The following is a 26,493-nucleotide window of genomic DNA, read 5'->3' on the forward strand; positions in this document are numbered from 1 at the left end:
GTGTTATTTATTTATTTAATTATACCTAGTCTTCATGGGGTAGGGTGTTCAGGCCTTCCTTTTGCATGCAGTTCAAATGCTTTTAATCGAGGTCAAATTAGGTGCAAAACAGACTGTGTTTCTGACAAAATGTAAACATTTCAAGGCTCCACGCAGTGATGCATACTCGCACCCCTGCTCTTTAACCCCTTCGACGCGCATGACAAAGCCAGCTCTTCATGGGCGTTACCTGCGCTACGCGCATGACGAGCTGACTTTGTCACGTAATGCGCGATTTTCAAAATCTCAGCGCGCAGCGGGAATACCCGCTAGCGCGCATGCGGTTAACTAGGGCTGAGAAGCTCACTCACTGACAGCAAGGAATGAATGATCGCTCTCGACAGTATCCGGTACCTGGGTCTCCTGCCAATCTTGCAGAGTTAACAGTGCTGATTCGTTGGTTTATTCTGCCGTTAGCAAGTTGAAGAACAGTTTAGGTTGTCAGGTCAAATGATTTAGCGGCATTGACAATGAAAGGCAGTCATTGGGTGATTTTAAAAGAAAATGTGATTCAAGATAATGTGTTTTTTTGCTGATGTATTTTGTCAAGGAGTGGCTGGGTTATTGGGCTGGAATTGAAGCCATTTGGGGTGCAAAGTATGTTATAGAGCTCAGAGACTATTTTTTGGTGGGCAAGTGGCATCTGGAATGTGAGTTCTCATGGTAACCTCGATGGAAGCTTCGAGATTTTGCACTGTCAATGGAGCCAATGTTTATCGCTGAGAGTCCATGCATTTCTCCATTGACTCTCAAGCCTTCTGGTTTCAGTTTTAGTAGTTTTACCTCTGTGTTGACAAATTCAGCCTTCCAGCAATAAGGTTAGCCATATGTTGCTTTGAAGGGAACAACTGTGTTAAAACAATTGCTGGAATCGCTTTGAGGACTTTGTTGGATTCAGGGGCAGTGGGGCAGTGGATTTTCCTAAAGAAACTAAAATTTGAAATAAAAAAATAATGAAAGTAGGAAAAAAAGCAATTTATGACAATGTTTTCATCTGTATTTTTTTACTCCAATGGCCAATTTACAAAAGCAGCATACAGTTAAGTCTGTCATACCCTTCTAGCCAAAAGCACATGATACCCAGACCCAATGATATGTTAAAATGTAGTGAATGAAAAATGGGTATGAAGAAAACCTATGTATTTTTCAAATATGCACAAGATGCTGATTTTAGAAATAGGGGGTGTTTGTGCACCTGTCAATTTCGGGTTACCCTTACTATCATGTGATTCAGAGGGCAATGTGTAAAATATGATCTTTCTTGCATGCTGCCACACATTTGGAAGTCAATAATGGAGAGAAGTTCAATTCATAATAACAAATGTTATATTATTTTGGGTGCCTACATTGCTCCTGATAAAAACGTTACCCCGCGTATGTGGCTGGGACATGCGCCGCCACACCAAAGACCCTAATACGCAATGTGGTGACATCATCATTTCCTGTCAAAAAATTACCTGTTTTGGCAATGGGGTAGCTACAGTGTTTAACCCTGGGCTCAGCCATCACCCATGGAAACCTAAATGTAATTGTAGCATTTCTAAAGCGCGCTAAACGAGCAGGAATCGAAGTGCTAAAACAAAGGAAACTGTGTGAAACGTGAGGACCCAAAGCAAAGAAAACCTCAGCTGTCTAATTACTTTGAGGGAGTACTAGTTCGCACATAACCATGTTTTCACCTGCTTTTCAAAAATCAGGGTTTAACCTCCTGATGTGTTCCGGGAGGGACTTAAACAGCCTGCCGTCTACCACTGTAAGCACACACTCCCGACCTGCCTTTCCTACCAACCAAAAATATTGTTGAAAACTAGGCACCCGAGTTGTTCACGGCAATGTGCCTTGCATAGATCCCACACATAGTACCCTACACACCACAAGCCCTGCCTGCCCTGCACACCACAAACGTTGCCTGTAATCACACATTTTACTCACATTTCTGTGATGGCAACTTGAGGAATCAGCAGGAATCCACAGAATTTCTACCACCCAGTGTTCCCACCCTTTTCCAAACTCTATTACATTTGTGGTACTCTACCTAACACCCACAACACAAAGTGTAGACATCAACATTTCCCAAGTGGGGTATTCTTTTTATGGGGAGTACTGGATGGTAGGAACTGTGTGGATCCACACAGATTCTGGAAGTTTCCCTCACAGAAATGTAAGGGAAAAGTGTGATTTTTAGGCATAGTTTGAGGTTTGTTGGACATTCTGGATGACAAAAGTTTAGTGGGATCCACACATGTCACACCACCCTGAACTACCCTGGGTGTCTAGTTTTCAGAAACATCTAGGTTTAGTAGGTTTCCCTGGGTGGCAACACCAAATAATGCAGTCATTTAGAATGGAAAGAAAGGGGGAAATTACACCCCACAAAATGTGAATTTCTTCTCGCCATGGGGAAGCAAATGCTGAGTGCCCCGGTTGTACAGTAAGACCTTTGAGGGGGTAAGGATGGAGAATAAGCTCATCTGCAGGGAGGCCAACTCACACGCCATATTTCTTTTCCCAAAAACAACAAATACATCCCTGAGTTCTAGTGGGCTTTTGGGCTCACTGAAGACAGAATTGTTTTAAGCCTCCTGGGGAAAGTCAGAAAGAGTGTTGGGGCTGTTCTGGGGTGGGGCATTGCCCGATACCTGGGAGCCCCCCACATCTTTTATTTTGGCCATTTTTTCCATGGCACTTAGTTGGTGTTTTGCCCACCACAGGGGGCGGACTGGGGTAAGCTCCTGCAATCTCACCCCGGAGAGGATGAAAGACTGTTGTGCCAGTTCTTGGGTGGGGACACAGCACAATTACTGGGTGGGCCACTACCGCCCCCACTTTTTTTTCTAACTTTCTTCCCCTGGTGTCTAGTGGGCTTTCTATCACCTGGGGGGAGGGGGATAACACTTCCTTTCTCCCCCCGAATATATTAGAAAGGCTGATGTTTCTGTAGTGGATTGAGCATAGGCCTATGCCCATGAGTGCCACTACCCCTCAAACACTAATTGAAAACATTCATGGGTTGTATAGTGGGCATGAAGATTGGACATAGACACCTTCTATCTGCCTCCGAGAGGGGCAGAAAGACTGCTGTGCCCCAGGAAGGGGGACGAGCAGGCTGATGCTTAGAGTCCTTCCCCCCACAGCAGTAAATAAAAACATTCACTGGTGGTCTAGTCGCCTGTGCTGCCTGAGGTTAGATGAGTATAAGCACCCCATACCTGTCTTTGAGACGGAGAGAGAAAAACCTTGTGCCTGGGTTGAATATGGGAACACAGGTCTGTGGCCAGGTGGGAAGCTCTCTCCCAGAACAGTCAATAAGACATTCCCTGGTGTGTTGTTCCAGTGGACTTTCTGATCCTCCAGTGGCAGATTGAGGGTGTAAACAGCCCATACCTGGCTACAGAGGTTTAGAAAGACTGCTATGCCCATGGGTGAAGGGACACAGGCCCATGCCCAGGGGGGTACTCTCGGCCAAAACAGTACACTGAACATTTCTCTGGTGCCTGGTGAGCTTTCTGAACCTCTGCGGGTAGATTGCGGCTAAACAACCCCTATCCCCATCCCAGGGGAGCCAGAAATACCGTTGTGCACTGGGGAGGTGGAGTGCAAAGGCCCATTCCCAGGGGGGGTCCTTCCCCCCAAAAACACAGTTTACTGGACAATTCCCTGGTACCTAGTGGGCTTTCCGCCCCCAGGTGGGGAAAATTGGGGTAAATACCACCTATCTGCTGCCTCAGGTGCAGAAAGACTGCTGTGCTCAGGGAACATGGGAGCATACTCCCATGGCCAAGGTGGCAACTCCCCCCAAAACAGTAGACTGTCAATTCTTTCATGCCCACTTCAGGTGGGCAGAAAGACTGATGTGTCAGGGATGAGAGGGAACACAGACCCATGCCCACAGGGGCTGCTCTCCCTCAAGAAAATGTTCCTGCTGTTTAGTGAAATTGATCCCTGCTTGGGGATTACCTTCTCTGTGCGACCCTTAAGCAGAGATCCAGTATGGTGAGTGAGTGTTGGGCACATTGTTCTCTTTCTAATGCTGCCTCAGTCAGGTTAATTGGTGCTTGGAGGGCAGAGTTATGCCCCCGACACTGATCAAATGTGAAAGGGGACGTGCCTTTAGCGCAATCAGCTTTCACATTAGTTTTGCTGTGACATTAGCGCTCTATGTTTTTGCTGCTCATCACAGCAAAACAAAACAAATTTACACTTGGGATGCCACAACAACTCTTCCCTTGCATCTCAGCTTTGATTTCAGAAAAGAAAATGTTTCTTGTGTTTTCATCAGAAACATTTTCTTTTCCAGTACAGTGAATGACCCGTTGACATCCACCGCACTGTGACAGTAGTGGGGTAGACATCAAAAGGTCATCTACCGCACTAAAGTGGTTAATGGTGGAGCTTGATGAATTGTTCTGTATGCCACCACTCATTGCTTAATTTGTAGAAAGTAAGTGTCAGTGCCCTTCTCAGGAGACCACTGCAGCCAGCACCACCTATTACCCCTGGCAGCCCTGCCAATGGCCGTATCAACACAACTACTACTCATCACACTCCTAAAAGTGTGACAATTCAGATAATTCCAAGCCACACAAATCAATAAGAATGGTGTGGGGGGAAAAAGTATTATTCGTTTTTAATGTGCATTGAATTATTAAACACTGGTATTGTGCTCATCTCTAAATTAGACAGACAGCACCAGCATGTGGTGGACTGCCATTAATGTCGGTGTTGAGAATTAAATGCTTGTGCCGGACACAGTAAACCACTGCCTCAAATTAAGCACTGCCACCACTAGTCCTCCATGGCTCTTCTATCCTTGTGTTTGCTTTTCTAAATCTGGTCACCCCTACAAAGTGCCCATTGTCAGTTGTATTTCGTGATTTGCGTTCTAAATGTTCAGATTTTTTTTTGTTAAATGGTTTTACAGTTGCCTTGTACACTTTCGATGGGAGACTTGACATCAATGTTTCTTTTCTTTGACTTTTTTTTCCTCCTTTCTACCCTTTCTGATATTGTCCTTATAGCATTAGTAGTTCCCTATCCTTTTCCGTTATTCTTGGTTAATATGACATTTTTGTCAATTTATCACATTGGTAGTTAGGAAGGTGACCAACTGGCATGGGTGCAAATTGAAGATGGTGAGTGTAAAAATTCAGGACAAAGGGTAAAAATTCAGGACAAAAATTCAGGACAGGAGGTCAAAATTCAGGACAAAGCTTTGTGACAAAAGGTACGTTTTACAGACCCATCAGAGGAGGTTGGGCAATAGTATATAAGAAAGTCCATCCATATCCAAACATATTCAACCATTTGCAAACCTATCCATCGTGTATCCTTCCATCCATCATTTCACTCATCCATCCCTCCATCCACCCTTGCAATCAACCATCCATCCACCCTCTCCAACTGAATACTCATCCATCTACTCTTCTACCCATTATTCCATTCACTCATCCATCCAGCCATTTACCCTTTCACCCATCCAGCCATCCTTTCACTTACTCATCCATCCACCCAGTCACTCATCCTTCCACCCATTCATCCTTTCAGTCATCCATCCTCCCTTCCCCTGTCCATCAACCCTTTCACTTAGCCTTCCTTCCATCCACCCACCCATCCATCTACTCATCCACTCATGAATCTATCCATTGACCCTATCACTCATCCATCCTTTCTCTCGTCCATCCACCCTTTCACTCCTTCACTCATCTATCCATCTTTTTGTCCATCTACCCTCCTTTTCACTCAATCATCCATCCTTACATCCACCCTTTCCATCATCCATCCATTCATTCACCCTTTCACTTATCAATTCATCAATCCATCATTTCACTCATCAATCCACCCATTCACTCGCCCATCATCCACCCTTTCACCCATCCAAACATCCTTTCGCTCATCCATCCACCCTTTTACCCATCCATCTACCCTTCCATACATACATCTATCTATTTACCTTTTCTCTCATCCATCCTGCCACTCATTCATCCACCCATCCATCCTCTCTCAGTATCCATCTATTCAATTTTCCATTCACCCATTCACCCTTTCACCAATCCATCCAGCCATCCACCCATCCCTTCACTTACTCATTCGCCCAACTTTTTCATAATAATTATGAGCTGAGTCTTTGTCTGCAGAGTTGCAGACAGAAGAGGCCCATCAAGAACTTCACCCTTGCTGTAGTTCCTAAAGCAAGAGGTTGGGTGGGGGTAGGGTTCACTATGCCCCTGCACATAGGCAATCTGAAAAAGTGGAAGTCATGAGTCATGCATGATGCACAGTGCCAGGCCATGAGATGACTGTGACATTGTGTTGTTTACAGGGCTTTAAGTGGGGTAATAAAACTGGGGGGGTCTCTCCAAAGGGGGTGTTTGATGTAATTAAGGGTCTGTATTATAACACCTAAGTTAAAAATCTGTGCTTAGTATATTGTACCGCCCGACTGGTATTTTGCCTCTTCTGTCATTGTACCAAATATATAACACAACAAGTAACGTTACACCTGCAAGAAGCCAGAACTATTGGCTTTGTCAATGGTTGCTAGTTGCATAAAATAAAAAAAGCAGCAACCATGGCTTCGTTGAATAGAATATTGAAAATGCATCAGTTCTAAAATGATAAGACTATGAAAGAACTCCAGCCCCTTCTTTTTAACTTATTTTCTTGAACTGGATTCTCACGTAGCAGCATTGGCGTTTTTGCACATTTCTTCCATCTGACAGAATGCCCTGCCCTAGACAGAGGCTGAGGGAGGCCATCACATGCTTTAACAGCCCAGACTGGTCCATTGACATTCTGTATGTGGCAATCAACAGCCACATACAGAATGACAAAGGGCAGGGTGGGGCTGCTCTTGTGCTCCCAGGAGGAGTGCGAGGCTGCCCAATCAGGGAGTTGAGGCTTTATGCAGGGTTACAGTGCCCATCCCCTATGCCCAAAATTACGGACAAAAGGCATCCATAAAAGGGATCCTCACGGATAACGGACATGAGGTCCAAATTACGGACAGTCCGTGAAATGTATGGACGGTTGGTCACCCTAGTAGTTAGGTTCATTTTTCCATGTTCTCCCTGTCCCTCGCTTTCATGTTATTTTGTGGCCTCAACGGTGGCTGACTAGAGCTGGCCGTTCTGTCTCGGCACTCGGTGAATGAGATTGTTCCATTGCTGTCTGAATTGCGGTATTGGCATCTTAACGGCTCCGTATTGCTCACCGGTGTCTGTCTGTTGGCAGAAGCCGAACGCCTCAAGCGGCCTAGTTCCATTGGGCACAAGTGCACAGTGATGTTCGAACGTTCCGGGCCACGGAAACTCTTTCTTGTTCCTCTTCTGACCCTTCTACCCTCTGGTGCAAGCTTCCATCTTCTCGTTGAGTGCAGAAACATTGTTTACCCTAAACCCCTGTTGTCGTGATGGCTGGGATTAATTTTTCTGACAAAGTGCCAACAAACAAAACAAGGATTGGCAAACCCAAGATCTCTGGTGTTGGCTACTAGGCTTTTGACTTAGTCAATGCTTGTTTTGCTATGGTATTTATAAAACTTTATTTTTGAGGAAGCTGTTAGGCCCTTGCCAATATAAAAAAGAAACTGGTTACAATCAAAAACAAAATGGTCTCGTATAGTTTGCACAGCCATGTTAGTCCGTGCCACTGAAGTGAGCTACTTTGTGTATGAATGAACTCTTTGGAGAAGAGCGGAAAGCCATCACTCACAGTGAAATTATCCAATCACTGAGCTCCTAAATGGGCTACCCATTGACCCATGCAGAAGTGGGAGGATGGAAAATATAAATAAGACAATAACAGACCAATGGATGAAAGGAGCTGGTTGAAAGGTCCTGTAAGTATAATATATATATATAAGTTTAGTAAAATCAAAAGCTATTGGCTAGTGCCAGATCTAATAAACCTCTTCTAATAATGCAAGGTCTGCAGCAAAGTGCAGCATAGGGATTAAGAATGTACTTTCTGTATATGATTTTTATTACATAGTCTTGGCTAATGCTAGCCTGTTTATCAATACTTTATGAACAGGCCCTACTACGGTGGAGTGGTCCACGTATTGACGCACATTAACGCCTTTGCTCACCAAGATGAGATCCATGGTCACACTGACATCTCAATGGTAGAAAAAGCTTTATTCGAGTTATACACTCATAAAAGCAAACACATATAAATTGCATATATTTCTTAAAACATCAAACGTTCTATAACAATTAATTTATAGTTAAAAATACATAATACACAAGCATAAAAATTGTTTGTCAATTGAAGCTAAAATAAGCTTTTTCATAATATGCGGAAACTAAATGCATGTTACAATACAGAAACCTCCGCGTTACGGGCCATTCCCGAGTTTATGCAATAAAAACTCGTACCATACATGTTAACCGCATTTTAAAGTTAAAATTCATATATATCTCCAAATTGCTGTCTGCAAGAAGAAGTCATACAAGGGAAAATAGGAACTGAAAAATTCAGAACACATTAGTGGATAGAGCCCTCCTCCTTATGGACCATGCCCACCCCAGATATTTGGCAGTTCCGAGCACGATGGACATTTCAGTGGAGGAGCAAATAATTCTCAGCCCCTCAACACCACTTAGGACACCGAGGTTCCTACAAACTGGAGCTAACCAGGATTTCCTTGGATTTACATATGCCACACACGAAAAAAGAAAATGTGCGATGCTTTCATTGGGTGCCCCACATGACGGGCAACACGCACTACCTCCAGTTTTCCACCTGGACGTCATACACCTCAGGGGGAGAGAGCCTGCCCTTAACTGGAAAAGTAATTTCCTATCTGTTGGAACAGTTATACAGTCCCAATACTTTTCTAAGGATGGTTTTTGTTTAATTTCCAAGAATCTACCCCCCATGGATTCCGAAGTTACGCTCCTCCAAAGTTTTTGGTCAATGTGGTTCCAATATAGTTCTTTAATACTGGATTTACTAGGGAATACTTCCCCGGAGGGGTTTTCCCACAGTTTGGAGAGCCCAAGCTCAGCAAGGACATCCCTTAGCATTTTTAACCATATAATTTTGTGCAAGACATCTAGTTTGGCTAATGCTAAGAACCCCTCAGCGTAGTGTCTTATTTCCACCGTCGTCCATAGCCGTCTCCAATAAAGGATAGGCCTCAGTCGGGCACGGTCACTAAGCGATCTTCTACCCAAATCTAAACCAAGCGGTATCAGTGGGGTACTTTGAGGGAGACTAGTTATCCCTCTCACAAACCTGTTCTCAGATCTTTGAAGGGTAGTAAGACTCTCAAAGCCCCAGACTTCAGCCCCGTAAAGGGTTGCGCCCAGGGCTTTTGCGTCATAAACCATGAGAACAGGTTTTATAGGCCTGGTTTTGGATTTTGCTTGCTCGACCCTGAGTGCTCCAGAGATCTGCTGGTGTTTCAACACCGCCTTCTCTATGTGTCTTGACCAACCAAGTTTACTTGATATCTCGACCCCAAGGTATGTGAAAACATCTACCAACTCTAGATTGATATTGTTCAAAAATACATTGGGTCGAGGTTGGCGCTTTTGCCCAAAGGCCATCAACTTGGTTTTGTTTACATTGACCTCGAGGCCCCGTTCTTTACAAAATGAGTCAAAAATGTTCAAGGCTCGCTGGAGACCCGACGGGGTTTTAGACACAATCAAAGTGTCGTCAGCGAACATCAGAATTGGAACTCTGATGCCCGCTAACGAAGGTGCATCAACCACTGCGTCCAATATCCTGTCTACGATGCCATTAATGAACAGGGAGAACAGCAGGGGTGCCATAGCACATCCCTGCCGGACCCCCCGTTCAACTGGGAAGTTGGTGGTGGATTCCCCATTCCTCCCCCACTGGACCTTTGCATAGTTGCTTTCATGCAGACGCATTATCAGCGTAAGCAAATCAGGCGGTACCCCTAATTTGTACAGAACCTCCCACAACGTGCGCCTTGGCACCAGATCAAAGGCGGCCCTGAGATCTACAAATGCTACATAGAGCCTGCCTTTGCCCAGGAGTACAGTCCCCCACCGCAGCATGGTGAAGCGAAAAATTTGGTCAACCGTGCTAGTTGCACGTCTGAATCCTGCCTGGAAGGGGGATAAAGCATTGTTGTCATCTACCCAGGCCATAAGTTTGTCAACCAACATCTTCCCCACCACTTTTTGCATGGTGGCCAACAAACTTATTGGTCTATAATTTGCCGGGAGTGACCGATCGCCTTTCTTAAAGATCGGTATTATTATTGCCCCCTTCCATATATTTGGGATTTTTGCCCCTTTCGCTAGGCCATTTCCCAACAAGGTCGCGTATTTAGCCCACTGGGCCTTGTCGTGTTTAAAAATGTCTGAGGGGATTCCATCTAGCCCAGGGGCTTTCCCCCCCTGCAGGCTTGCTATCACAAATTCCGCGTCCTTGCATAAAAATAAATCATCCTTGCAGAATACCATAGGGATTGGTTCAATGGCCATTAGATCCCTACTCTCAGCATACTGGGGTTTAAAATATTCGACCCACAATGCCTCATCGACATTGTTGTCGGGATTGTTAGGGGCACCCCCTCTTCCCCATTTCACAGTTTTCCAGAAAAGTCTGGAATCCTTTTGCCCTGAAGCCTCGAGTAGCTCCTCCCAGTACTCCTCATCCCACAACTTCTTGGCCTTACGGATACTATCATTATAATGTTTCCTAGCGGCGCTAATCGAGGCCTTGACCCTACTTTTGAGTGCTCTGCCCAACTCCAGTCTGGCTACCCTACACTGTTTATTAAACCAGAACGCCATAGTAATTGGTACTTTTCTATTAGTCTTTGATGACTTGGTAAAGTGCGGTTTTATCACGGAGAAGAATGTGTCATGTATATTAGTTATTTGAGCAGAGTTGGGTGTTACCGGGTCTACTTTTATCATGGCAGCAATAGCATTATCTGTCTCCAGTTTAATGGACTCCATAGTGGACAAATTGGCCAGGACATATGGCCATCTCACCCGTCTTGAGTCATTAGTCATAACAGGTACGCTCCCACTACCTGATGCTGAATTAGTACTTGCGGCCTTCCACCATGAGTGGGAGACACAGAGGGGGTTGTGGTCACTTTCTACTCTCCCCACAATTTCCATGTCACCCACGCCACACCATAACTCAAGACTACAGATGACGTAGTCAATCCTACTTTTGTTATGTCCATTATCGAATGTGCAATTGCCACCTTGGTCGCTTTTTGTCCTACCATTAAGGGCCCTCAAACCATACTCTAGACATAACGCATTCAACAACAGAATATCTTTTGACCACCGCTTCACAGGTATGAGGTTTAGATTTGGGATGCCCCAAAGGGCGTCTTCCTCCATTCCTATTGGATATGCAGTATTTTCTAAAGGCTCAAATGTCCTATTCAAGTCACCAGCCAAAATTACTCTGTTTCCAAGTGACTGGGATTCAAGGGAGGCAGATAAGACCTCTAGGGTGTCAGAATTACCAAGACTCTTGCCCCTAGCATATATGTTATAAATGTCTATCAGGCCACCCTTTCCTACAGATAGTCTTAATAATTGTATATCCTTGCACCCTAGATCAATCATTTTTACTTTAACCTTTGAATTTTGCTTGATCCAAATTACAAGGCCTCCCATAGGTCTACCCCTGGGGCCTCTCGTAGCTGGTATACAAAAATTTAAGTATCCTGGGAAATATATTGGGTCACAAGCCCACGTCTCTTGGAATAGGCACATTTCGAACCCACTTACAAAATCAATCCAATGCTGTGACAACAGTCTAGCCCCCAGCCCCGCTATATTCCATGACAGAAATCTCTCCAGGGTGTTTTCAATACAGGTCCCCTTTTCGATAAATGCCATGGGCACCAAATCATCCAGCGTCCTACATTCACAATCCTCTCCTAAAATAGTGTTTACACAATTAGCGGCTATTCCCTCCTTCATGCAAATAGTGGTTGGGATTGGTAATTCACCCACACTACCCGCCGGGCTTGCAATAATACTCCCATCACTCACGTTCACTGCTTCAGGTGTTAAACTCATTTCATCGTCATTGTTTATCATTAGTTCAACAGGGTTACTACCCCCAACCATTTCCCCTTCCAGATGTAGTTGCTCATCCGGATTCTGTCAATATTCCCACCTCATCTGTCCCTGCCCAATCTGGGGGATAAATGCCGGTATATGGTAATTATTTATTCCTAAGTTGGACACAGCAGGGGGGACAGCCTCAACCCCAGTACAAAGACTAGATCGCAATTGCTCTCTACAACCCCCTGGGTAGATGACCGGTCTAGGATAAAAGAAAGTTAGGTCCACAACCCCAATCCCACCAATACTAATATTCCAACCAGGTCCCGTTATCAGCCCCACAACCCTTGGATCCTGGAAGTTAATTATAATACACTCACCCCCCTGCTTCTTTAGTGTATTCCCTATCCAATCGACTCTTCTTGCCCCAATTATCAGGCCATCCACCCCCCCTGGCAGGGGTCTATTGACACGAAGCCAATGCGTGGCCTTGTTTTTTAACATGTCATAAGTTTCTCTATGGCCCTCAATTAGGGGTGGAACATTAGTGAGTATGGCCACATATGGGTAGGAGTCCGGGGTGAGCTGTACTGGGGGAATCCTAGACCGGGATTTATTTATATGGGGTTTTGTTAGTGCTTGCTCTGGGAGAACACGGCACTGTGTAAGGATATTTTCCACTGCCACAACAGTATTAGTCCCATTCCCGATACTAGGGGCATCCCTCGTGGGACCACCACCCATTGCCATATGCGTAGTAGGCCCCACCTTATTCCCGTTGCTATTACTAGAAGGGGTTTTATCATTTCCTGGCCTTTTGGCCATAGTTTTCCCCAATCCGATCGGCAAAGGTGTGGTATTTTTGCTAGGTACGGCAGATGGGTTTTTTACACTAACCTTACAACCCCTATTGGTAGTGTTAATGGAATTGGTTTTCTCGCTATTACTAATAATTTTAGTGGACAATGGATTAGATACCTTCTTACTATTCTCCCCTTTGTTTTCCTGGGAAGGAGTAGCATTTACAGGTGGGGATTGTAAGTCTACCAACACGACTCCTTGGTCTTTATCAACTATATGTGGTTGCTTCCCATTCTCTCCCAATCTATTGCCAGACTTAATTAAAGATTTAATTGTAAAAAAATTGTCTAGGCTAGCTTGTTCTAGGTGGTCAAGTTGTTCAGCTAGCTTTTGCAGTCTAAGCTCTACGGGATGTAGAAGGGAACGCATTATTTTTCCCACTTCTACCAGGAAATCATGATTTGGAGATAGTGGCCCCGGGAGTTCTATAAGAGCTGGATCTATGAGAGCTGGATCTATGTCTGGAACCGGCAATGTTGTAGAAGGCACCAATATTATAGGGTCCACTTCTGGCTGGACGGCTATATCCTCCCCCATCAACATTACTACGTCATTCTTTGCAGGGACTTGGCTTAGGGATGGTTTAGAACCCAACTTCCTATACTTTCTCACAGGTTTTTGAGGTTGTGGTTTTTTTAACTGTAGCCCCCCATTTCCTTTTAACACCTGGCTTAGGTTTAAGCACTTCCAAATGCACACAGGGTTTTTCTAGAACTCCTTTCTCTTTAGATAATTGACTGGGTACATCAGAATGCTCAACAAATAAACTAGTTTCTACAGTGACTGATGAAGAAATGACAGCTAGCTCGGTATGAGAGGGTACATCAAATAGTAGGTCCTGAGCGACTGGTAGAACAATTGATGACAGTGGTGTAACCAGCGCAGGAAAGTTCAGACCTTGAGTTTTTTCAGGTGGATTTTTCAGAAGCTCAATCGAGAGCCTACGCCCAGCTCGTCTTTCCGCCAGGGCAATCTCTTTATCAATATCCTGCGGCAAGCGTTTGAAGTAAGAATCAAGAGGGCCCATGACAGCCGGCTCTGTCTCTGCCATTGGTGGCAGCAGTGTAGAGGTGCTTGTTGTACAAGCCATAGTACATAAAACCCCCCTTCTGCCCCACCGATGATTCCACAAGTCACAAGTCAGTTAGTATATCAAACTGTGGGACGGTACCTGGAGTGTAGATGTTAATGGGGTGGCCCAGCCCGGCCTCCTCGGCCCCTGACGGCCACAGACGGTCCCGCCCTTGTCCCGGGCTTCTCCCGGCGCACTCCCGCGCGCTCCCGCGCAGCGGGGTCTGTCTGTTAGATTTATAGGGAATGAGTGTGAGAGGGGAGGAGCCTGCAGGGAGAGCGTCCCAGCTGGTGTCAATGGAGACGGGCGGGCGCTCCTGGGACTTGTAGTCCTGCGCCCACCCTCGCTCGCAGCCCTGCACCAAAAACCGCCCCAAGATGAGGATTGGGCGTTTGCTCAGTACCTCCTCAGTCCAGCGTTGGTAAAAGGGTCAGTGGCACGGTCCAACACGAAGCGGGACCCGCGAAGCGGGTTCCGCGAGAGGTGACGGGAAGAGCAATCCGAAGTGTGTCAGCTCGCAGTCCCAGTCCTTGGCAGGCAAAAGAGAAGCAATCCACAGAACCCCAGGTGCAGGTGGTTGTTCAACTCTGGAAACGGGGGAGGAGCCTGCAGGGAGAGCGTCCCAGCTGGTGTCAATGGAGACGGGCGGGCGCTCCTGGGACTTGTAGTCCTGCGCCCAACCTCGCTCGCAGCCCTGCACCAAAAACCGCCCCAAGATGAGGATTGGGCGTTTGCTCAGTACCTCCTCAGTCCAGCGTTGGTAAAAGGGTCAGTGGCACGGTCCAACACGAAGCGGGACCCGCGAAGCGGGTTCCGCGAGAGGTGACGGGAAGAGCAATCCGAAGTGTGTCAGCTCGCAGTCCCAGTCCTTGGCAGGCAAAAGAGAAGCAATCTCAATGATTGCCCATGCTGGATAGCCGGGAGACGAATAGTTTGTTTTTGGATGTAGGAGGGTGGGGGGAGGTGGGCGGGTGGGGGGTTGTTTGATTGCTGATATTTCATTGCCTTATACAATGACTGTCACGACAATTTGAGTAGAATACCTATGTAATGTATTGATACACCATATGACAATTACTGTGATACGAAATGGAAATCTGAGTTGGGGAGAAAACATAAAACCCGGCTGTAACACTCAAAATAACTAATGTAATGTTCAGATTGATGCCTATCAGCTGAGAATAAAGAATTTAAAAAAAAACCAGGTCCTACTGATTACAAGATAATGTATCAGGAGAAATAGTAAAAGGAAAAGGGGGAGGTTGAGCTGTAGTCACTCATCAGTCATTAGATCTGTAAATACTCGAGTGTCCGCACAGTACCACAGAACTGATTCATTATTGAAAGAGTTTTCAATGAATAATGCGTGTGTCATCCACTCATCACTAACGCAGGCTACAAGTGCTGACGTCAATCAGCTACAATCTGTTCTCTTAGGCAAACTGAACACATATCAAAGAGCATTGCATAATATTGGTGGTAGCAGTGCTCCTCACATGATACATTCAAGTCAAGACTTGATGATTTTGCAACGAAAAAGATCGGAGCATTAGCGAACCAACAATGTGAAGAGGGAACTCACATTTTGATTTAATGCAAAATGGCATAAATTATCAGAATTTTTTAATATCTAGATTTTCTGGTGAATAGGAACAGTTGTATAGCTCAACTAAAATCAAATAAAGTTTTAGAAACTTTTAGAATATGAAATAGATGTATGGAGTGTATTTCCAGAGTATAGAAAAAAATATTGATGTGCAAAAATGTGACCTAATTTTCAGCTCTCAAAATACCATGGAGATAAGTTTATAAATGTAAATATGTATTTGCTATTCATAACACCACATCGATGTACCTTGACAATATATATGCGTATATGCGCATGCTTATTTAAAAAAGTAAGTGGAGGCGCCCCAGGGTTTCTTAGAAGCTGCAGAACGCCTTGGTTGCTATATACCGATTATGCTTAGTTTTGACTCTACCTAAAAAGCTTTTCTTCCACCCACAACGCGTTCTGTTTTCTCACTGCTGTAGGTTATTTTTCATTACCTCCTTGATCTCTCACTGTTTTTGTTTCTGTTTCTTCCTCCATATTTCTCTCTTTTATGCCTGTCTCTCTATTGCTCTCGGTCAAAGTGTAAGGATGAAAAATCAGACCTGGTCCCTAACAAATGTGTGGCAGCGCCCACCACTGTCAATCACAAGCACAAATACAGGGCTGATTTCCACCAATCACAACAAATAATACCTGCCCTCAGCCCAGTGAATGGCTTCTGCCTGAACGTCACCCCAAAGTTGATCTAGTTGATTTCATTGCCAGTCATTCAGGATGAAACAGGGCACACAAAAGTGGCCTTTCACAAACCGCAGCACCATTAAGGTGAAATGCTTGCACCAATTTAAGCGTGTTGAGAATCACGTCGAAATAGGGTCCGCAGATCTTTTGAAGACTACAGCACCTCTGTGTTCACTTACAGTTCCAACTTGTTGGAAGAGTAGCATTACAGTTTGAACTCACCTGAAATCTTTCCTCTTTAAGGTTGCCAAGACAACACTTCTGTCAGAAACTTCTGGTATCCTAAAACCAAAATCGATCAAATGTATGCTGCACTATTTTTCTGCTTGCATAACAGTTCTGCCCTAATCTAAAGTTTTAAACGTGCAGAAAATACAGCATAAGATTGCACATTACCATGTTTGCCTTGTCTGAATAAGGAGTGGAGCAAACCCATTCTCTGTTGTTCCAATACGAAAGGATGCATCTAATTAGATGCTAGCCTTTCGGTAAAAGATTAGCAAACTTTGTTTACCCCATTCTCTATTACACAACTTTCAAAAGTGTTGCATAATGAATTTGCTTTATTCATGCACCAGGGATTACAGAATATGCTCCCCATGCAGGAAATGGAAACGTGGTCAAAAGCAGTCATTGCATGGCAAGTGTTCAGGATGGCCTCAAAAAAACGTTTTTCACCACAGAAAAATGTTAGGGTTTGGGACATCTGGGAATCCATAAGCAGCCATAGCAGGTCTGTGATGCTGCAAGTGTGTGCTGCTGTTTATGTAAAAAACTTGACACGGTGGACTTTGTGGCTAAAACTCTGAAACTGAGTCATAAATCACAGGCTGCTAACGATGATGTTGTTATGTGTATTTGTAGAGCGCACTATCACTCACAAGGCAATACTAGTGCTTAACAAGTGCATGTGTCTGCCTCGCCCTGCCTAACATAGGTTGATTAATTAAAAAGCCAGGTCTTCCACATCTTGCAGACTTTGAGAGAAGAAGGCTCTGATCTGAAGTGGGAGGTTGCTTCATGCTTTAGGAACGATGCAAGAGAATTATCATAGAATGCACATCATACACATAGAATAAGACATAGCACCTTCAGCCCTGCTAATTTTCCCAGGACCTTGCACGATGTGCTGTTCCATTGCCGGTTTTTTCTTTCAAATCTGGAACATGTGGTCTTGATTATTCCATTGTAAAACAGGGCTACAAGTCCCACAATTCAAAGAAAAAAACCTGACCTGGAGCAGCACATCACGCATGGACCTGGGAAACTTGGCAACAATGCATCATCAACAGAGCATCCCCGATTTCCAGATCAATATCAATATTTGATAGGGTCACTCTGTGCCCAGTGGACATGTGGATTTTGCCGAAGATTATTGAGGCTCACTATTTGTACTTTCAAATGTTGGTAGAGGATACACAGCTAGCTGTCTACATTGAGGAGTCTACTCTATGGAGATCTTACAGGATGCTAAGGAGACAGTTGTGGGAAATTCACATCAATGCATCAGCCAAGCTAATGTAAGAGGACAAAGGAGGTATATACCCCCTCGCTGAGAAACCTGTATAGAGTGGTGAGTCTCCGTCTCACCCGGTCACGCCTCTACAGAAGAGACACCTAATGCCTCAGAAGTAAAACATGACGTTACACAATAGATTGATCCCCTTCAGGGGCATCCAAAATATACTCTGCATTTACCACATAGGCTGCAACGTAACAAGGTGAACAATGATGTGTCGTTCTGTGACACTGGACATGAAACTCAGCCTACAGTTTTAGCCTCCTCCTCAAATTCCCTGGCCTTTACAGAGAAATATAAAAGTTACATGTTTTAAAGCTCTGTTACTTCCACCGCCCCAAGATGCGCCGAGAGGCAAATAAGACTGCAGTGTTTTCATTAACTTCCTTAGGATCGGACTGGGACAGACAGTAGGCTGGGGCACCAAAATGAAAGTGGCCCTATTAGTGTATAAGACAGCTAAAAAAGTGGCCCACATTTGTTTCAAATTGGCGAAGACACGTTGTATAGGTGTTTTGCAATGTATGCATGAATTTGTGTTTGATGCAAGCAATGTTTGTGCTAACCGCAGTGAAATCAGCAGTAAACACTGGCCCACCAGACCATAAAACAGGCCCATGAACCTCCAAAAAAACCGCCCACACACTATGTTATCAGTCCAGCCCCTCGGGCACTGCCTGATTGCCCAATAGGCCAGTCTGACCATGAACTTACTCTCTCTCTCACTCACTCAATTTGCCACAATACTAGAGCCTGAAAAAATGACTGGTGGCTAAAATATTTTGGAGCCATGAAATCTTGCTCCCAGACACTGACTAACACCCTACAGTGCCCTCCACCACCTTCCCTCACACAAACACTTCCTTAGACTCCTAGGGTCCGTGGAAAGAGCTCTGGTGCACTCACTACAGTCACTGCAGCACTGTCATTGTCTCACTCAGCTTCTCTTGCTGCAGTCACTACAGCACTACTGTCACCCTCTGCTGTCTCTCTGGTTTCCTTTCTGCAGTCTCTACAGCACTGACCACTGCCTCACTCTGTCGCTCCAGCTCTCAGCTTCTCTCGCCGCAGTCACTGCCGCACAGGGCATTGTCTCTCTTCCCTGTCTCTCCAGCTCCCAGCTTCTGTTGTTTCAATCACTCAGCACCGGGCATTGTCTCACTGCACCGTGTCTGTGGCTCCCAGGTTCTCTCGCCGCAGTCACTGCCGCACTGGACATTGTCGACAGAATAAAAACTAGTGAACTTTGAATCAAGAGGAACGCTGAGGGTCCTCTGTGTTGTGAACAGACGGTAAAGCCCTCTATAAATGCAGTTTTTTTTTTGTTTTTTTTTGCAAAGCAGGAGGCTGGTGAGACAGCCATAGCTGTCTCTCGTCTACACTTTATAAAACAACCTTATTTTCCCTCAAATGCATTTCTATCTTTTACACTGGAGAAAAATGTATTTCTATGTTCTCTGGTTATATCAATAGAAGAAAACGTGTGACAGTCTTGTTTTCTCGCTTTTTCGCTGGTACAAAAGTTTAGGGTATATCATTTCCGGTTGACACCATTGCTCTTTCATCAAGCAGCAAACATTACTCAAACCGGATTTACTGCTGTTATATAGCCCATCTCAAGTGATAAGGTAATGAAAGTATTCTGATTGGTTTGAATGAAAATTTGATTCCCTTTTTGATACCCATTTTCTTTCACTTATATTGCTATAACAGCTTTGGAATTTGAAAACAATGCACTTACGGAACCAATACATTGAGGGTGAAGGCGTGACTGAAGAAAGGGTTTGTAGTCACAAGAGATGGAGTCATGAAGGGCAGTCTGACACCCAACTGATACATTTATTCATTAAGAAATTGCTGGAAAGAAATTGGCAACAAGGACAAATGTGACATTAAACCCGTTCTACCTTACTTAATTGGTCAAAAATAGGCTGCATTTAAAATATCTTACAGGTTTAAGACACCTGCTGCACATTGCTTGAAATTAAAATATAGAAATATAGGTAATCTTTGTTCCAGAGTACCTGTTTGCTGCTAAGTGCTGATACTCTCCCATTAAAAGCACTGAAGTAGTAATGAGAAGGGCCAGTGTTATCTCTTGCAAATTAACAAAGTGCAGGTACTGAGTATGTGATCGTACCTGAACATTTAAAACACTGTTGCTGCAGAGATCTTTGTGTGCCAGATCATTTTGAGGGGATTCTAAAAACAGTAAGACAACTCTGGTGGTAAATGCAGTACCAGGAGAGTCCTCTGTTTTTGCAATCACAGTGCTGGCTGATAAACTAGCATAGATGGCTATGTGCCCGCTGCAAAGCATACTGTGTAACATGCAGATCACAGATTTGTATTGCATGTAGGTAACTAATTGGATTACTGCTTTTGACACCAACATCCTTTTCTTACTTCCAGTCCATAAATTGCAACCCTAACAGAGCAAAATGAGCTATGGGCCAGCTTTAACGAGCAGCACACAAACTGAAAGTCATAGATTTAGATACTTATTTTTTTCTCAATCTGTTGTTATTCTAGATTTGCAAATACGGTTCCTTTGGCTAGTAATGATGTTTTGTTAGTACACACAAACCCAATTGCTGCTTTACATTTTAAATCCTGAGTTTGTGTTTCTCTAGACACATGCACTCTTAACATATATCTACAAGTATACACAGATACAACTGGCATTTTAACATGCATATATATCATATATAGGGGGGAGGTAAATAAAGTCCACCAACTGCCTCCAAATCATAGTTTGTCATAAGCACTGATGAAGTGATTAGTTGTGGGCCTTTGTTTCCTTCCAATACATTGGCAGGTGTTAGGTTCCATATGACTCACATTAATTAGGACTCGAGCAAAAGAAGGGCTGATGGCCCTAAATCCTGCAAGCTGGATGTGAAAATAAGAAAGCACTCGCATGCCCTGCACATTGCTGCTCTAAACAGATAGCAGGCATGCACATCTGTAGTGCCCGATTCAGGAAGGAGGCTCTCGATTTTGTAAGCCACAAATGACTTTACTTTGGTTGTCTCATCCATGGAATTGCCTCTCATTTAATTGAAGTAACTGGGAGAGAAACATTCTCCCTGGTTTTTTTTTTTTTTTTAAATGTTCGACTTCCCTCTTCTAAGGTATGTAGGATTCCTGTCTCGGAAAATTACATCGGACAAATTCAGCATCACATTCACTAGGTCGGTGATTCCAGATTCGGTTCAGAAAAACTTCCGGAAATGTAATCCACTCATTTCTCACACCATCTTCTAGAACAAAGTAGCAAAGACAGAATGACATGTGAGGGAGACAGTTATCTCGGGTAAGTTGGAAAACAGTAAAACAAAAAAAAAACAGCAGAGGGCACTCGTTATCTATTTGACCAGGAAAGTAAATTGAAAAAAGATATGCAGTTTAGAAGGTACCACAAAATGGATTGCTTGCCGTTTTTTTTTTTTTTTAAAACGGTAATAAATTTGAGAAAGATAGGAAGTAATTTGTGCTCCTCGTGGTAAAATCCTGTGGTAGCTCCTCTGCAGGCGAACCCGGGGGAAAAAGGTCAGATTTTGAAGGCAAGTAGTTTAATAAATTGAAGAGCACTTCCAGTAACATATTAATACATAAGGACTCTACAAATATTTAATAACAGCAGAAATCTGCTACTGACATTTTCCTTAGGCCAGTGTGTCGGTGCTTGGAGTGGGAGTTCTGATTGGGCTGTTGCTACACCAAACTGCGTCACTGAAATATAAGTTAGGAAAAATGCATAAAATGAGAATGAGTTAGTTGCTATAAACAGGGCCGGCTTGAGCACAGGTGGCACCCTGTGCAACAATGTCTGTTGGCGCCCCCCTAATGGCCAGGCCACCTCTGCCACGTACTCCCTCACTAGCACCCTTTAACAGTGCCCCTCAAGTCTCCATAACCACTGTCTCTCAGAATCACTTAAGGCCAGATGCACTACGCTTGCATTTTGCGACTCACAAATTGCGTCGCTTTGCGACTCGCAAACTGCAAAGTACAGCAGTGTCTCAAACACTGTTTGCGATTCCCAATGGGGTCGCAAATTGCATGCCTCATCAATAATGATGAGGCAAGCGCAATTTGCAACCCCATTGGGTATGGCTTGCACTCCCATGGATTGTGGCCTGCAGGGGTCAGCAGACCACCTTATCTGGGACTGCTTTTTCAATATAGTACTTTTTTATTTTTAAATGCAGCCCGTTTTCCTTAAAGCCACCCTCTGCTACTAACTATCTCATAATGAGTAAGGCCTCTCCCCACCACTGGTCACTTATCAAAGTGCCTGGGCTAGAATCAAATACTGCAGGAGAGCTCAGCTCTCTGCACTACTTAGAATTCCAACCGCCTCACCACCATAAAAACAATCTTAGAACCTCCTGACCTACTGGCCATTACTTTCCTATGACCAATGGACAGACTTGCAAATGCTACAGTCACTGCCACCTCTGTCAGTCAGCACTTATCACGGTTCGCTGACATAAACTGATGGTTAGTGCTTAGAGTGCTACAGCCTGCTGGTGCACTGCCGTGACTCGCTAGGTAGGCTCAGAATCCCCTCAGGACTGTCTACTGCCTTGAGTCTGTTATTCATAAATCTCCCACCTGCAGAGCCGCCCTCGCAGATCTGGGGAGCCATGTCGGTCGGCACAGGGCTGCTGGCAGTGAGTGTCTGAGGCTGGGCTGATTGCGGCACTTTTACATACCTGCCAACCTGAAAGAAACTCTCACCGTGTGCAGAGAAGTACCTAAGAGGCAATTTTGGATCCCACTCTGCCCCCAAGCCCCCTACTGCCAAAACTGTGTTAAAAAAAAACTGCAGAGGCTAGTGCCAATGTCCTAGGGTGTTTCACACCCCTTAATGGACGTTGGCAGCTCGAAGACCCAGAAAAGGAGTTGAATAACCATTGTTTACAGTGGTTTTCAGCTTGTTTTCCCAGCCACTGTGTGATATCTGTGTTAGCAACTACAGGAGACACCCATAGTCCCAGTAGAGACCTGGGTAAATATGGTGACATAGAACAATTCATGAGCACAAAGTGTTCACTATTTAACTTTTATACACAAACTTAAAAGCATGTTGATGCTGCAATTTGATTTATGTAAATCTGATCTGATTGTCCTCTTTTGTCAATATTACTGCATTAAATTATGTTCTTGGGACTATTATTGTTATCATTTAATGTATACTACCATGATGTTATTTTTTAAGTTTATCCCCTCATTGATTCCTGTTGAGACATTGTTATATGTTAATACCGTGTGATATCGGCTCCTCACAGTGTGACCGTGTGATGGAAGCCAATTGATATTGTGTGTCACCGTGTGAGTTTTCAGGTATGCTTTTAAATCATTGTGAGCACTGAGACCTGACTGTATGCCCCCTGGACACACCAGCAAATACTCTTACCCGGAGCAGGTGAGAACTTGTAGCCTTCTCATCGGACCCCCCAGCCGGAGGGTCCCTCGCGGTAACTTTAGGATTGTCTGGCCAGCCACTTGGCGGCTGAAGAGGCAGATGGCCTGGCCAGCAGGACGAGACACTTGCTGCAAGCAAAGCCTGGTATGTTGGTGCCAGTCCCAGAAAACTTAAAAACAACACCTAGCATGACCCTCCTCCAGTGAGCATTGTGAGAGAGAAGGGTGGCAAGGGTTGCAGGAGTGGGCCCATGGTCGGCAGCAGCACAGTAAAGACACAGCTGCTTTTGCCAGCCTAATAATCTGAAAATAATATCTCCTGCATGAGGTCACCAGTGGAGGTGGGCTAATGCAAGCCTGCTGAAAGAAAACAAACAAGAAGGTACAGTTTGGATGACTACCTGCTGCAGTCTATCTAATGGCTGGTTATTGCTTCTGATTTCACCACCAAACTGAGACCATGTGATCGCTTAGATTTAAATGCCCAGGCTCCCAGCTTAATCTGAAGCTCATGGCGGCCCAATATGTAATGACAACACAGAGCACAGAGAGTTGTAAATCAGGAGCATCTTAAGGATTTTGGGGGCCCTGCCAAATGTATTTTGGGAGTCCAGGTTCAGATCAGTTTTGAATTTTTGATCCAATTTCAGCTCTTTCATGCCCTGTTTGGTCAAGTCACTGACAGTACACAAGCACACCCTTGCAAGCCTTTGCATCTAATATTCAGGGATAGTGACGTGTGTTTTCCATAACGTAACACAGCAGAAGCTCACTTATATTATTGCTAATAATCTATGTGACACCCTACCATTTCTCATATGTCAGGTCCTGTTGTGATCTAAAAGAAACATTGTTATGGATGTTGCATGAAACATAAACACAACATTTCTCTGCAAAATGTCTGCAATAGACTCTCACACATCACTCACATAAAAAAGAAATTAAAGGGAAGAGGTATTTAAAACAATCTGTAAAAAACATTATTTAAGGTTGTTAGGGCAGAACAGAGCTGGCACTATCAGAGGGGCAGTGAAAGGCTGAGGCCTAGAGCTCACTTTGGCCATGCCTTAAAATGGGTATGCAACCTTTACAACGCAACTTTTACCATGCAGTGCTGTTACAACGCATGTATTACAACGAAAACCATTACAACGCATTACAATGGGGGGCACTCTAGGATAAGGAATAGTTTTAATTTACTATCCAACACCTTCCCTAGTGTCCACGGGGACTGGAGTTGGAATAGTAAATTAAACTATTCACTATCCAGCACCCCCAAGTGTAATGCGTTGTAATGGTTTTCGTTGTAATACTTGCGTTGTAACAGCATGCGTGGTAATAGCATGCGTTGTAACGTCATACATCCCTTAAAATGTCTCTGGCACGGCCGGACTAGGAGCCCAAAGCAGCCATGGCAATTTTGTCAGACCAGCCCCTAGCTCCTCATGGAGAAACAAGCGTGAAGCACTGCTGCTTAACAAAACCGGCCCACAGTACTGTTGCTTTTGTTAAAGGGGGCCGATCCCCACTGCTCCAAAACCAGCCCCTACCACTCCAAATTCAGCCCCCCACCCTTCTAGCCTCCCTGGCAAACAATTGATGCCAGCTATGGCCAGTCCGGCCCTGGTCTCTAGGCTAAACTACTCATTTACGACACACAAACAGTAGAGAGTGACAAACATGTCAGAAGCATCCGGCAAAGCAAGCCAATTTAGCATGATGGCAGGCTGATTGGTTTCATTAAGCAGCTGAGCTCTCGTGTTAGTGCACATTGCCTTGAGTGATCCCCTAGGGTGCCATAATGCGTGACTAATGCATTTTAGTGCAGTGATGCGCACACCAGCACTTAAATGTGTTAATCTAACTTTCCCCTGATACGAAGTACTTGGCAAGGATGTAAACATATAATTCAATATTTTGCACATTTTGTATGCTTCTGAATTAGACTACTGCTTTTAGAGACCATGACTAGGGAGATTCTTGCCATTTACAAAATCTAATTGAACAATGCACACTAAATTGACCTCGACTGGACAAAACCCTGGTGCAAATTCCATTTAATAAGTTGCAAATTGTTTTTAGTAAATCAAGCTGGTAGAATGTACGGTTCCGACGTAGTCATATTAGGTAATTTTGCGTAGTTTCAGGGCAATTTTGTATCAATGTTCGCAAAAAACAATGGAAAAAAACATGAATGGCCCGGCCGACTACTAAAAAAAACTAAAAATATAATTTTACACCACTCAGTAAAAAATTCTATTTTACAAATTCAAATCTGAGTGCAAAATTGGCCTGTAATGGTGAACATCTACGCAATCTGTCCTATTTTACACAATTGAGAAGAAAAACCCAGTTTATTTCAGGTGCCTTTTGGGATTGTTTATTAGTGCCAAATTGTGCATGTTGGTTTTACTAGTTATCTTTTAGGCAGTAGATTTTTGGTCATTTACAGCACAATCCCGTTAAATACACGTGCTGCATTATACATGCAAAACTCTTCAGCCGGCATTCAACTAGCCGAGCTGTCCTGTTTGACTTCAAGCACACACAACATAAACGTTTATTTGTAAAACACTATCTCACCGCCAAAGCAATTTGTTTTTGCTTGTTTTATAGGTTTACTTTTACCCAACTCAATGATATTCATTTTATTTACCTCAGAAGGATGAAAGACTGAGTTGACCTGCCAGGAATCAAACATTTAACCAGTTAAACACAGGTCCCTGGATTGATTGTATCAGTCTACTGAGCAAACAACTTTCTCTAAACATACGGGCATCAGAATAGGACATCTACTTTGTGAGATTCGTTTCTCTGCGCTATATATGAAAACAGTGGTCCAAGGCTATGACAGACTGCCATTGACAAAATAAACACATCTTTTTCATAAACGAGATAGAAACTTACATGACTTTGAGCAGCAAGAACAGAGTGGTTGGTTTTGAGTACAAGAAAAGATGGTTGCGTGGCTTGGTGGAACTCTGCCCTCCTCTTCACTGCTGCGGGGTCAGGCTTTCTCCTGCCTTTTATACCTGTAGCTATGGAAGCACCCACTCGTCTGCTTCTAAGCCAGGGGCTCAATTCTAAACTCTGCTCAGTTTCCCGGTGCTACTCTATTTAATTACAACACATCCTTTTAGCCGGATCTTCCCCTTATCCCTAACACGTAAGATATATATATATTGTTTTATGCGAAGATGGGAAGGTTAACTCGCCGGCAGCGAAGGCTCATGGAAATTTGTTATCTGGATAT

At 44.2% G+C, this 26,493-nt stretch overlaps 1 protein-coding gene across 1 annotated transcript in view; it reads right to left on the reverse strand.

Moving 5' to 3' along the window:
* The window catches only part of CGA (glycoprotein hormones, alpha polypeptide), a 66,446-nt gene extending 40,220 nt beyond the window's left edge, over positions 1–26,226 (reverse strand). The window contains exon 1 of the mRNA XM_078646826.1: positions 26,148–26,226. The gene's annotated coding sequence lies outside the window, so the exon portion shown is untranslated. The remainder of the gene's footprint in view (positions 1–26,147) is intronic.
* Positions 26,227–26,493: the final 267 nt, after the last annotated feature.

Source organism: Lissotriton helveticus, chromosome 6 (genome assembly GCF_964261635.1).
Source record: "Lissotriton helveticus chromosome 6, aLisHel1.1, whole genome shotgun sequence".
NCBI lineage: Eukaryota > Metazoa > Chordata > Amphibia > Caudata > Salamandridae > Lissotriton > Lissotriton helveticus.